Raw genomic sequence first — 14,706 nt, 5'->3', positions numbered from 1 at the left:
ATGGGTGGGGGTGGGGGTGAAGGGTGGGTATGTAAAGATCTAATAAAGGTTGGGGGTGTGAAGGGAGGGGTCCTGAAAGGGGGGAGGGTTGCCCGAAAGGGTTTGGTCAGGAGGCCTGAAAAGGGGGTGCCCTCAGCGACCCCATAGCGGGAAGTCCTCACTTTGGGGGGGGGGGGTTTGGGGTAATGTACATGTGTGCGAGGGGTGGCATTCCCCGTGGGTATTGAGTGTGGGGGTCCCTCAAGCTCACTGAGAGATCGGGGCACCCTTTCAAAATGGCAGCCTGATCTCTGAGGAGCCGATCTGGTCGACAAGATCAGCTCCTCAGTGATGATAAAGAGTGGTTGAATGTGTGGATCTCACCCAAAAAACTGGTGGGAAACACCCCGCCAAACCCGTTCAAGAAATATTTTGGTTGAATCGCGTCCTGTGTCTGTAATGATGAAGATTGAATTATTTTGAACCTCCTCATATCCTCTTATTTTTCATCGATTTACAGTGTTTCCATGTAGCTGAGAGAGTGACAGTCGCCATAAAACTTTGTAGTTTGTGCCGAAGTTGCTCAGTGGTTAACAGATTGGAATGTCGATTGTAAGCATGTTCACAAGTGATCATAAAATTCACGATCAGTCAGAAATTGACTTGCAGTTTTACTCTCATAATATCCTCTCGCCACAAGCATTAGAACATAGAACAGATCAACAACACAAACAAAATCTTAGCCACAGTTTAATTTTATTGGTTATTTCAACATTCAAATTAAATCAAGACAATTACAGTTGAAATCATTGTAAGAAAATCAATATCTGCTGCCATTAAGTTTTATTCTTTTAACCCATTTTTAAATCCTTTAGCCTTCCCCCATTTACTGCTTCCCCCCTCAGTGAGATGGTACAGTCTGTAGACAATGGTCTTTCCCGGGTATTGTCCAGGCTGCTCTGTGTTGGCCAGTGAGGGACTCGGATGATTTGATGGAGAGTTGGTGAAGCTGTCAAGTTACAGGACAGCGAGACTCCCAGTGACAGCGGTTGAGATCTGAATGAACGCTCAGGCTGGGAGTCCGATCGTCTATCAGCAAATCCTCACAGCAACATAATCGAGCTGTTGATTTATCTGAAGAGTCTGCAGTGATTGTTGGACCTTTCTCCACTGTCACATATGGAAAGCCTTTCACCCATTGGGGAACGTTTCTGTGAAGAGGCAGCAAGTGAAAGATAGGGTGGCAGAGTGGATTTATTATACCCTCTGTGGCTGGATTGGATTTTGTTATTACACCATTATTCTCATAAAAAAACATAAGCTACACACTTATAGAGTGCACTGAAGATTATTCTAATAGCTGTTATAATGTTTTACTCTTAAAATCATGAAACAGATGAAGATCCAAACAAAATATATTGTTAATCTGCATTTGGACACCAGATTACATCTATCTCCCAGTTATTCAGGTTATATTAGAATTTGATGGAGGTGATTTTAGATGTACCCTCTTGGTGAAACTAGGTTAAACTGCTCACCCAAAGTGTGCGGTGACCTCACTAACATACAGCGACTGGGTTCTGGTGACACCATTGGGCACCGACTGTGCTGCCAACTCTGTCCTGAACCCAGAGCCAGAATCTGCAGAAAAAAGTGAGTTTCCAAATCCCCTCAGCACTCACACAAACCCCATCTGGAGTTACAATCAGGCCCATGTTAATTTTATTATTGCTTTAAACATGTTTAAACAAGAATTATTGTGACTGTCCAATTGGTTCAATTGTCTCCAATTGCCCAAATCCGTTCTTATTTTGTTCTTTTTCACACTCAGTAAACACTCTAAGGATATGGAAATAAATGCTATTTGGTTTGCTTATTAGTATGGATAACATTCCAGAATAAAGTGCAGGGATTTAGAATAATTACAAAACAATTATTGTTTGAAAAATAAACACACATGAATAAAATGCTCATTTGAAAGAAGGTGAAAATAGAATATACCAAAATGTAGCCGACTAAATCTTTTTATAGATCAGGGAGCATCAATATACTTTTCAAAATGTGTTTAGTTTTAGTTGGGAATGTCATTATCAGCCTCGATGGAAAGGCGTAATTCACATAGAGCACTTAGATATTCTTCATTGCCAGGATCGAACTCCAAGGCCCTTTCAAAGTATTGAATAGCTTCACATCTCTCACCATCCAGCTGGTGCAGGAATCCAAAAACACCAAGGGCCTTGCTTTCTCTACGATTCCTGCGAAGCTGGCTTGCTGCTATCTTCTCCAAGTTTTTTCGACATTGTTTCTGTTCTATTGAGTCATAATTGACTTTGATTCCTACCAGAAAATGGCTGATGGCATTTGATTCTGATTTCATGTAATTCAGTTCAAATAACCCAGCTTGTAAACAGATTGCCTGTTTATTCTCTGGACGTATTGTCTTCCAATGTCAGTAAGTGGTTGTAGATCTCCTTCACTTTGTGATGTTCTTCATTTAATGAATAAATATCTGCCAAATCCAGGTGGATATGAATAGATGTACATTGTCGATTCTCTGTTGCCTTTTGAAAATGATGCTTGCACAGTTTAATCAATTGAGCTTTCCGTTGGAGAGCCGCATTGCGAGGACCTTTGTCTGGAAACTTTGTCAGTTGATCAAATTTGGTTCTGTAACACACACCTATTTGATGGTGTAAGAAGGCAGAGTGTGGGGTAATTTCTAATCCTCTCTTCAGCAGCTCCATAGCTTTTTCCACATCTCCGGCCTTTCTGTAAAATTTTGCTGCATAGCGAAGCACATATGGAAGATTAGGGGACTTCTGCAATGCTTGTTCAACTAAATTGAGTGCCTCAGCACTCTGATGGAACTTTAGTTTTAGAGCCAGCTGCACCATGGCTACAGAGTCATCTGGATCAAGCTCCAGCACACGTCTAAATTGCTTCACTGATTCACTGGGCCCTTGATTCTCTGGTGTACCAGAGAACCCCTCCAGACGGTACAGAACAGTTGCATATCCAATAATCCAGTCTGTGTTATCTGGCTCTTCCAGCAGGGCCTTTTTAAAACATTCCATTGCATCTTCATAACATTGACTATTACAACTCAACAGTGCCCAACCCTTCTCTCCGTACACTTCAGGTATCATTGCTGTGTACCGAGAGGCATCAGGAAATTGTTTACAGACCCTCTCCAGTTTGTCGAGGTAGGACTGAGCCTCTGTCAGTTGTCCCATGTGGTAATATACCCAGGCATAGTTTCCATAGGTGACAATGATTCTTTTATCAAATTCACCTTCATGATTCTCCCGCAGAAGCTTTTCAGCTTCCTTTAAGTTTCGAATCGCCTCCTCACAGTTTCCTTGCAGACAGTTTACAAAAGCGAGTTGGTTGTAAGACCTGGCTTGATATTTCACAGCAAGATCTATTGAATCTTCTAATCTTTGCTTCAAATCGTCCAGGTCAATGTATTCTCTCTGTGGAGCCCACGTGAAGTGACATTGAAGCCAATTAAGCTTCACTTTCAACAAATCATCCTGTGCGTTACTGCAAGAGAAAACAAAAATTCATAACCCACCTTGTCTGATGATCTAACTTGTCCATGTTTCACATTTGACTCTTGGAATTAATTCTAACCCTTTATGGTTTTTGAAAAAAAAGTATTTTTATTAAGGTTTTGCAGAATTTTTCATAATAAAACACCAGTAACAATAATAACAAAACAAACTAGAGTGAACATTAACATAGTGCAAAAAGAGAATATACAATAACAATTAAATAGACATTACCCCACGCGACTCAGTCTTCCCACACCATCCCAATGAAGCACTCACACACCCCCACCCCCCCCCCCCCTAAGGATTGCTGCTGCTGACATTTTAATTTTCCCTGAGAAAGTCGATGAACGGCTGCCATCTCCGAGAGAACCCTAGCGTAGACTCTCTGATGCACGATCAATTGCACAGGGACGAGAGTTGAATACAACTGAGGGTTTATTACGCTAAGATATGTGGCCCCCTACATCAGCTGGCGAAATGGCTGCTGTACGGGGAGCTCACATATTTATACTCCGCCTACTGGGCGGAGCCAGCAGGCAGGGACTACCCCCGTACCTGTAGTACAGGGTCATACCACACATCTTCTAATATATACAACAGTGGTGATTACCATACCCTCTTAAGGCAAACTTTATTTTCTCGAGGCTGAGAAATCCAGCCATGTCATTGACCCAAGTCTCTACACTCGGGGGTTTTGAGTCCCTCCGCATTGATAAAATCCTTCTCCAGGCTACTAGGGAGTAGTCGGGAGTTCAGGCCAAGACGTCGGCCTCTTTCAGCCCCTGAACTCCCTAGTCTTCTGACACTCCAAAGATCGCTATCTCTGGACTCGGCACTACCCTTGTGTTAAGCACCTTGGACATTGCCCTCACGAACCCTTGCCAGAACTCTCTAAGTTCCGTGCATGCCCAAAACATGTGGACATGGTTTGCAGGGCTGTCCTTTCACCTCATACAACTGTCTTTTACCCCAAAAAACTTGCTCATTCTCGCTGCCATCATGTGTGCCCGGTGGACCACCATAAATTGAATTAGACTGAGCCTGGCACATGATGAGGAGGAAATAACCCTGCCCAGGATCTCTGACCACAGACCTGCTTCCAACTCCTCACCTAGCTCCTCCTCCCACTTGCCCTTGAGCTCCTCCACCGGGGTTTCCTCCTCCTCCTGTACTTCCTGGTAGATATCTAAAACCTTCCCCTCACCCACCCAGGTGCCGGAGACCAGCCTGTCCTGTATACTCAGTGGCGGCAGCGTCGGAAAGGGCACGGCCTGTTTTTTCAGGAAAGCTCGTACTTGCAGATATTTAAAGGCGTTTCCTGGCGGCAGATTAAATTTGTCCTCTAGTGCCTTCAAACTGGGAAATCTTCCGTCTTTGAACAGATCTCCCATCCTTCTGATGCCTGCCCTCTGCCAGCTCTGGAACCCACCATCCATCCTACCCGGGACAGACCTGTGGTTGTTACATATCGGTGTCCAGACCGACGCTCCCTCCACCTTCTTGTACCTCCTCCACTGTCCCCAGATCTGCAGTGTCGCCACCACCATCGGACTTGTGGATAACGGGTCGGCGAGAACGGCAAAGGAGCCGTTATCAAAGCTCCCAGACTAGTACCTTTACATGACGCCGCCTCCAGCTGCTCCCACGCCGCTTTCCCCCCACCATCGCCCACTTCCTAATCATAGCTATATTGGCCGCCCAGTAGTAGTTGCGAAGGTTCGGCAGCGCCAAACCCCCGACTGCGCTCCAACAGCGATCTCCTTACTTGCGGGGTCTTATTTGCCCACACAAAGCCTGAAATGATCCTACTCACCCGCTTAAAAAAGGCTTTAGGAATGAAGATGTGGAGGCACTGAAAGACAAACATAAATCTGGGGAGGACAGTCATTTTCACAGTCTGCACCCTCCCTGCCAGTGACAGTGGGAGCATGTCCCAAATTTTAAAGTCCCCTTCCATTTGCTCCACGAACCGGGTCAGGTTGAGCCTGTGCAGGGCATCCCATTTCCTGGCCACCTGTACACCCAGGTAACGAAAACCTTTCTATGCTACCCTGAGCGGCAGCTCTTTCAGTCTCTCCTCCTGCCCCTTGGCCTGGATCACAAACAACTCACTCTTTCCCATGTTCAGCTTGTACCCTGAAAAACTACCAAAATCCCTCAGGATCCGCAGAGCCTTCCCCATCCCCTCCACAGGGTCTGAAATGTACAGGCGCAAGTCATCCGCGTATAGCGAGACCTGATGTTCCACCCCCTCCCCGAACCAGTCCCCGACAGTTCCTCGAGGCTCTCAGTGCCATAGCTAGCGGTTCTATAGCTAGGGCAAATAGTAATGGGGAGAGTGGACACCCCTGCCTCATTCCCCGGTGAAGCTCGAGTACCCCGACCTCAGCCGGTTTGTACATACACTTGCTCCAGGTGCCTGGTACAGCAATTTCACCCAGCCACTAAAGTCCTCACCAAACCCGAACCTCCCCAGCGTTTCCCACTCCACCCGGTCAAAGGCTTTCTCTGCGTCCATCGCTGCTACCACCTCCGCCTCCCCTCCCTCTGAGGGCATCATAATAATATTCAAAAGTCTCCGGACATTGGTATTAAGTTGTCTGCCTTTAACAAACCCAATCTGGTCTTCCTCTATCACCCCTGGGACGCAATCCTCAATTCTTGTGGCCAGAATCTTAGCTAGCAATTTGGCATCCACATTTAAAAGCGAAATCGGCCTGCCTGACCCGCAATGTTCCGGGTTCTTCCCTCGTTTAAGAATGAGTGAGATCAAGGCCTGTGACATTGTTGGGGGGAGGGTTCCTTTCTCTCTAGCCTCTTGAAGGTCCTCATCAGGAGTGGGCTCAATATTTCCGAAAATTTCGTTTAGATTTCTACCTGGTATCCGTCCGGGCTTGGGGCTTTACCCAATTGCATGCCCTCTATACCCTTGACAATCTCCTCCAATTCAATCGGGGCCCCCAGCCCCTCCACCAGCTCCTCTTTCACCTTTGGAACCCTCAACTGGTCCAAAGATTGCCTCATCCCTTCCGCTCCCGTCGGGGGCTCCGACTCGGATAGTTTACTATAGAACTCCTTAAAGACTCCTTCACCCCCCCTTGGATCCAAGACCACGTTACTCTCCTTATTCTTTTCTCCCCTGATTTCCCTGGCCACCTCCCTCTTTCGCAGTTGGTGTGCCAGCATTCCACTCGCTTGCTCCCCGTACTCATTGACTGCTACCCTTGCCTTCCTCTGCTGTGCTACCGCTTTCCCTGTGGTCAGCAGTTCAAACTCCGCCTGCAGACTCCGCCGCTCTCTCAGTAGCCCCGTCTCGGGGGCCTCCGTGTATCTCCTGTCCACTCGGAGTATCTCCTCCACCAGTCCCTCCCTCTCCGCTCTTTTTCTCTTTTCCCTATGGGATCGAATTGAGATGTGCTCCCGTCTGACAAGTGCCTTCAGAGCCTCCCAGACCGTTGCCACTGCTGCCTCATCCCTATCGTTTGTTTCCAGGTAATCCTAGATGTTCCTGCTAATCCGCCCGCAAACCCCTTTGTCCGCCAGCAGCCCCACATCCAGTCTCCAGAGTGGGCGCTGCCCTCTCTCCTCCCTAAGCTGCAGGTCCACCCAGTGCGGGGCATGGTCCGAGACTGTGATTGCTGAGTATTCTATCCCCGCCACCTTTGGGATTAATGCCGTGCTCAAGACAAAGAAGTCTATGCGGGAATAAACCTTATGAACGTGGGAGAAAAAAGAGAACTCCTTCGCTCTCGGCCGCGCGAACCTCCAGGGTTCCAGCCCCCTCCCCCCCATCTTCTCCAAAAACCCTTCAGTTCCTTAGCCACTGCCGGTCGCTTCCCTGTCCTGGACTTCGGCCGGTCCAGTTTGGGGTCAATGACTGTGTTAAAGTCGTCCCCCATGATCAGACCTGCCCCCCTTACCTGCCACAATTCTCCCAGACTTGAATGCCACACCCTTACTGATCAGAATTGCTACCGCCCTGATCTTCGAAACCAGCCCTGCACACCTAGCCTACCCATCCCTTTCTCAAACCCGGATGATCTGCGAGCTTTAAATGTGTCTCCTGAAGCATTGCTACGTCTGCCTTGAACCCCTTTAGATGCGTGAACACTTTTGACTGGCCCATTCAAACCCCTCACATTCCACGTGATCAGCCTGGACGGGGGGCTACCCCTCTGATGACTAGCCATCGCCCTTTTTTGGCCAACCTCGAGCCCGCACCCTTCTGGCCTTTAGGTTAACACTAGATGATGCAGTGTGGATATTTAGCAATGGTGCAGCACCATATCAATCGATTTATATTCCAGGATTCTGCTGGTGATTCTCAACATTGAAATTACAAGTGAATCATTGTTAATATTATTTGTGTCATGTATCCTGTGTATAGACTCAAAACCCTCTCACCTACACAGAGTTAAAGTCGGGCTTACTGATTCCCAGAGGCTCCGGTGATTTGCTGAATGAGCCAGCTACTGAGGTTAAAAATTCTAAACAGGAGCTTTGAGATCAACTGGAACTCATTGTCTCAGAGACCAGAGAATCAGCAGAAAATCATACCTCCAGGAATTGTATATTGGAGGTAATTTTAAGCTCCAAAATCCAGTTGGTTGAAGTTGGATGAGATGCAAATTTTGAAGATTTCAAACTACCAAGCCACCTCGAAATTCACGGCTTCTTGGTTTAGAGGCAATGACAATGTCCATTTAAATACTGAATTAATGTGAAGCTGCAAATGCCTCAGATTTAATTAGTTTTCTGATTTTAATCTTGGTCAGCTGGGTTTTGTGGCTTCGGTAAAACCACAGGTAAAGTTACATGTCTTCCCTTATTGACTGGGCTACAGGAGGAGCAGGCCAGCAGTCTCTATCCCTCCTCAAGCTCACCCACTTCCACGCATCTGAACCAACCCCAAACACAAAACAAAGATCAGATCCCACTCCACTACAAGACTCCAACCTCTTGCGCCTTGCTGAGAATCGGATCACGACTCTGATAAATACCGAAGGTCCACCCACCCCCACTAACTCTCCCAATAACACAGCAGCTGGTTCTATGTACACAGAGCACCCAAAATGAGAGCAGAAGTGAACCATTCGGTGCCTCAAGCCTGCTCTGCCGTACAATAAAAACATGGCTGATTTGTTTATCCCTCTAATTCCACATTCCCCATCTACCCCAATTAACCTTTGATTCCCTCAGCAAACAAAAATCGATCTTCTTCTGCATTAAAAATATTACGTGACCACTCCCCCCCACCGCCTCCACTGCCTTCTGAGGAAAGGAGTTCCAAAGTTGCACAACCCTCTGAGAGAAAATAAATTCTCCTCACCTCAGTCATAATAGGGCGCAACATAATTTCAAAGTAATGCTCCCTTGTGTTGGATTCATTCACAAGAGAAAATATCCTTTCAATGTCCACCTTGTCAAGACCATTCAAGGTCTTAGATACTTCAATCAAATCACCCCTCACTCTTCTGAACCCTAGTGGACACAAACTCAGATTTTCCAACCTAGCCTCACAACACAACCCATCCTCACAAAATACCCCACTTATTCCAGGTATCCAGTGAACCTCCTCTGAACCATCTCCAACATACTTACATCCATCTTAAATAAGGAGACCAAAACTGTACACTGTATTCAAGATGTGAGGTTGGATTATCCGCTTCACGACGCCAACAGGGCGATTTGCGATCGGGCGGAGAATCCAGTATCAAACAAAAACAGGGTCGGCGTCCAATGCTTCGGTCCCCATCTGGCACCAAGGTACATGCCACATGCCAGCAGGAGTATGCAAATTTATTATTCAGACTCATTTGTATCCTATTAATGGGCTGGGCACCATATTCTCCGAACCTCATGATTATCGGGTCGCTGGGCCCGGAATCATGTGGACGAGTATTGGTGCAGGTTTTGACAAGATTTTGAATCTCACAGAAAACTTAACTCTGTTTGAAGTGGCCCAGGAGCTGTCAATCAAAGCTTGATGTTTGTAAACATCACGGTTAGTTTCACAGATGACCACTTCAAAGTTATTCAGCTGTGACAGGAGATGAATGGAACAATGTTGAGAACTAAGTGTGGAGTTTGTCATTCACAGCCTAGCAAAATCAATATCAAAGGGAAATGAATGGATAAGAATAAAAAGGAGAATTATGATAGATATTGAGGGCTCAAAAGAGAAGAAGCCGTAGTGGTTTTATGTGCAAGAGGGAACTTAAAAAGGATATTAGGAGAGGGCAAAGAGGACATGAAAGGATACTGACAGGTAAAATAAAGAAAATCTTAAGTTGTTTTAGACGTACGTTTCGGGTAAAAAGATAACGAGGGAACGAGTCGGGCCCATTGAGGACCAGAGTGGTATTTTATGCATGGAGAAAGAGGATGGAAGTAGGGTTCTAAATAAATACTTTGTGTCAGTGTTCACTCGTGAGAGGGACGGTGTGGCTCTAGAAATTAAGGGAGGAGAACTGTGATAAAATTAATGAGGTGAACATGGAGGTTCTGAGTAGTCTGGCAGGCTCAAAAGTAGACAAATCTGCAAGGCCAGATGAAATATATTCCAGGATGTTGAGTGAGGCAACAGAGGAAATAGCAGGGGCACTGGCAACAATTTTCAATTCCTCTCTGGCCACAGGAGAGGTGCCGGAGGACTGGAGGATAGGCAATGCAATACCATTATTCAAGAAGGGAGGAAGGAATGAACCAGGAAACTACAGGCCAGTCAATCTAACCTCACCAATGGAAAACTATTGGAAGTAATTCTGAGAGACAGAAGAGTTTAAGAGTAGGGAGGTTATGCTGGAACTGTATACAGCATTGTTTAGGCCACAGCTAGAGTATTGTATGCAGTTCTTGAATCCACAGTACAGGAGGAATGTGATAGAACTGGAATGGGTGCAGCGGAGATTTACCAGGATGTTGCCTGGGTTGGAGAGATTATTTATGTAGAGAGATTAGATAGACTTGGAGTGTTTTCCGTGGAGCAGAGGAGACTGAGGGGGGGTCATGATGAAGATGTAAAAGATTATAAGAGGCATAGGTAGAGTAGACAGGAAGAAACTTTCCCCTTAGTGCTGGGATCAATGACCCAGGGGTTTAGATTTAAGGAAAGGGGCAGGAGGATTACAGGGGATGTGAGGAATAAACTCTTCATTCAGAGGGTGGTGGGAGTCTGGAAGTCACTGCCTTCAAGGGTGGTAGAGGCAAATCACGCGGAACATTTAAGAAATATTTAGATGTGCACTGCAATGCCAAGGCACAGAATGCTATGGGCTGAGTGCTAGAAAATAGGATAAGAATAGTTAGGTGGTTATTTTTGACCAGCACAGATGCAATGGACCAAAAGCCTTTTCTGTGCTGTAGACCTCAATGACGCGATGAAATACATGCAGATCTGAGGGGGTTTAAACCTAGCTGACTGGCTGAATTGCATTTCTCGCTCAAAATGGCGACCCAATCGCAGGATTCCCTGGGAAATCCCTCGCAATCCATGCCATGTAAAAAGGTTGCATGGCTAAGGATTGGGAATCGCTTCCTGATTTGTGCTCCAAGCATGAGCAGAAATCAGCTGCAATTCAGCTCTGGCGGGAGAACGTACAGAAAATCTGCCCATAGTCTCCCAAATGGAAAATCCTGCCATTGGTCTCCCGCACTGTATAATTCAACTTAACGCAACTCAATGGAAGAGACCCTGGCTCCCATTCGGTTGGTGTTGGAAAAGACCAACAAAACGGTAAAAGGGCATGGCGCTGTGATACAAGGCACAGAGGTGTCTCTTTCGAGGCAGAGCGACGAGATTGACTCTCTGGAAATGATAAAGCCTGATGGTGTGACCTTCCTATTTACACTTACAATGTTCCTTTGCCCATCTCAGAAACAGATTTTTTTTCCTGGAAGCTGTGAAACTTCACAATTACTGCTCAAGGTTGTTCGTTGGTCCGGGAATTGTGGCCTCGATCAAGCTCGGGAGGGAATGTGAGTTCACCCTCCTCCACGATCTTCCCAAAATTACTCGGTGAGAGTTGGGCCTTCCATCCCCTCTGGCAACCCCACAACGTGAATATTTTGCCTCCTTGAATAGTTCTCCAAATCATTCAGCAGTCAGAGACATCTCCATTTCCAGAGAGTCAATGTGCATCAGCAACTGTGCAGTGCTCATCAGATTTTCCCCAGAATCTGGCCACTAGTGTTGCCCACCAATATGTGTCTGCGCTGGAGGAACTCCAAAGCCAGTACCTGGTAGGGTTGAGGACTCTGATGACTGGAACTCTGCCGTCCATCCGTGCCTTCCTGTCTATTTTGGGCTAACTTCTCCTACGGGGACAGAGAGGGAGGAGGATGACATTGTGGACTGTGGGCTTTATGCATGGGGGGGGGTTCAATGGCAGGTGGCATATGTGGGCACGCACCTGGACATGGAAGTGTTGTGCTGGTGGGTGCCAGGGAGTGCTGGGGTACATGCATATGATCAGATGTGGGGAGGGTGCGTGGTGCCAGCTGCTGATCTGTTGTGAGGCAGATGGTACTGATGCCAGAGAACCGTATGGTGGTCCTCCTGGTCACGCTCCCCAAACTGATGGCTACTGCCACTACCTCCCAGGAACGAGTCTGGTGAATCAGCTGGTGGGACAACCAGCACTGGAGTGAAACTCATGGGAGATCATTTTCAGCACTAAGTGCCTTTAAATACGGGCCTAAGTCATTGATATAAATTTTAAAAGGTTGACGCCCCAGCACAAACCCCTATGGGGGTCTGGACCGCCCCTTAAAGATCTGACATTATCACTGTGTCTCCATCACCCCTTGGCCAAGATGAAGAATACCTTAAGAATTCCATCACTCCTATCTGGTCCATACAAATATATGTATGAGCTGTGTTTTTGTCACGGACTAATCTTTATCCTGTTTAAGACGAAGATTTGCAGCTGATAATTTTTAAAGCATTGTGTTGTTTCACTTTCCCACACTTCATGATGCACAAAGCTGACTTTTGGCTGTTTTCAGTGAGATTTTTCCCGGAGTCTGTCACCAGAGGCTGAGAGCTTGAGGGGAGCCACTCCACGAGGCTGACCAGGAATCTCTCCCTGTATGTATTGGAAGGATTTCCAGGTTGATTCTCAACAAGACATCCTCCATTTCTAAACCGATTCATTCACAAATCTAAAAGAGGGGGCTCCAACACATACACACTTCTTCGATCAAATGCCTTTTTTACAGGGCCATGACAACACCAATAATTGCCTACCCTGCTGTGCTGTACTGAGGGAGTTGCAGAGTTTTTGCTGAGGTGTTTAAGCAAGGTTCCATTTGTCCATTCAGTTGGATGGAAAAGATCCCGTGGAAATACTCAATGAAGAAGCTGTGCTATTTCCCAGTGCCCTGGCCAACATTCACCCCTCAACACGACAAATCATCCAGTCATTTTCACTTTGCTATTTGTGGGAGTTTTCTGGGATGCCATGAGAGTGTGAAATATTTTATAGAAATACTGGTTTTCCTTTTTATGTAATTGTTAACATCCTGAAACATTATTCGATGTATACCATAAGGAACATGGGATTTGGGACTGTGACACATTTTGGGCGGATTTGCCGGCTGTTGATGCCAGCGGAATATTCCCGTCTGACCGACGGCGCACGGGTTTCCCGGCGATGAGCGGTGCAGTCAACGGGAAATCCCATTGACAACGGTGGGACCAGTAAATCTTCCACAACAGAAAAACATACGGCAGGTTGGTCGGTAAGTCCTGCCCTTTGTATTTTAACAACAGTACCTTATTCACAAATGAACAACAATAATAACAGCCCAGATATTCCAGTCAGAGGCGCAGTGCCGGCCCACTGACTGTTTTAGGCTGAATCTCTGCACTTTCCGGTGTTGCTGCTGTTAAAATCCGATGATGAATACAGCTCGGTGGTCAAGTGTCGAGTTTAATTCCAGTGAAGACAAGGTCCCATTTTTCATCATGACCTGAAGACACATCCCTTAATATCTGACTTCAATTCCTTGTCTGAGGCTGTTTATAAATGGAACATCCAACCTCCCTAACTGCACAACCTCGCAATCTGATCCACCATCTCTCCCACACTGACTAGATCATCTCTTTCATTGATTTTGGCTTTGAGATGGATCCAATGACCACTCCGGATGGCAAATCTTCCTGTCCCACCCAACACGGGAATCATCACGGATGAGATGGAAAATTTGACCTCGGGCAGAAATTTCTGGTCTCGGGGGTGGGAGGTGGTGGGGGAGGGAGAGGGCTGGAAAATCCCACCCGATATTTTCGTTGATGTACTGCCACCAGATGACTTAAGTCCAAATGAGGAGGCAGACATTGGACGGGATTCTCCGTTCTGAGTGAGAATTTGGCACTCAGCCAAACCTCCAGTCACTGCAGCAGGAACAGAGAATTCCACCAGCGTAACAAAATGGCAAATCAAAATTGTCTCCATTGTATGCCTCATCTCAGACAATGCAGCACTCCCTCAACGCTGCATTGAGAATAGGCCTGGAGTTTGTGCTCAGGTCCCTGGAGTGACATGAAATGAAATGAAATGAAAATCGCTTATTGTCACAAGTAAGCTTCAAATGAAGTTACTGTGAAAAGACCCTAGTCGCCACATTCCGGTGCCTGTTCGGGGAGGCTGTTACGGGAATTGAACCGTGCTGCTGGCCTGCCTTTGTCTGCTTTCAAAGCCAGCGATTTAGCCCTGTGCTAAACAGCCCCTTTGAAACATGAACCCATAACGCCATGATTCAGAGGCAGCAGTGATGCCACTGAGCTACTGCTGTCTGTACTGTACACTCTATTGACACATGGAAATCTCTCTTACCTCATGATGATCGAAGTGAATAGACAGGCTGCTCACTCACTTTAATTCTGTTGTCTGAAATTGATGTGTCTAATTCTTCCAACGCACACACGTAAATATATACCCAACAACCACACCCTTCATACCATTCAGATTCCGGTTCCATTGAAATTGGACAGAACAAAGAAAATGGAAACCAAAAGGTAAATTAATCAGATGCAGAGAAACAACATCATCAAAATGGAATGCCCTTCAATGATTGACGCTTAGTCATGTCCACTTCAGGGCTTACAGAGCAGGAAATTCCGATCCATACCACTGATGGTGATGGTTCTGGTGCTTTGGAAGTTAGTGAT

The 14,706-nt window shown here is 46.4% G+C and overlaps 1 pseudogene; it reads right to left on the bottom strand.

Annotated features, from left to right (window-relative positions):
* Positions 1–703: 703 nt before the first annotated feature.
* LOC140392410 (interferon-induced protein with tetratricopeptide repeats 1-like) lies at positions 704–14,436 on the bottom strand (annotated as a pseudogene).
* Positions 14,437–14,706: the final 270 nt, after the last annotated feature.

Source organism: Scyliorhinus torazame, chromosome 16, assembly GCF_047496885.1.
Source record: "Scyliorhinus torazame isolate Kashiwa2021f chromosome 16, sScyTor2.1, whole genome shotgun sequence".
Classification (NCBI taxonomy): Eukaryota; Metazoa; Chordata; class Chondrichthyes; order Carcharhiniformes; family Scyliorhinidae; genus Scyliorhinus; species Scyliorhinus torazame.
The sequence above is the reverse complement of the archived record's forward strand: the minus strand, read 5'-3'. Positions and strand labels throughout refer to the sequence as shown.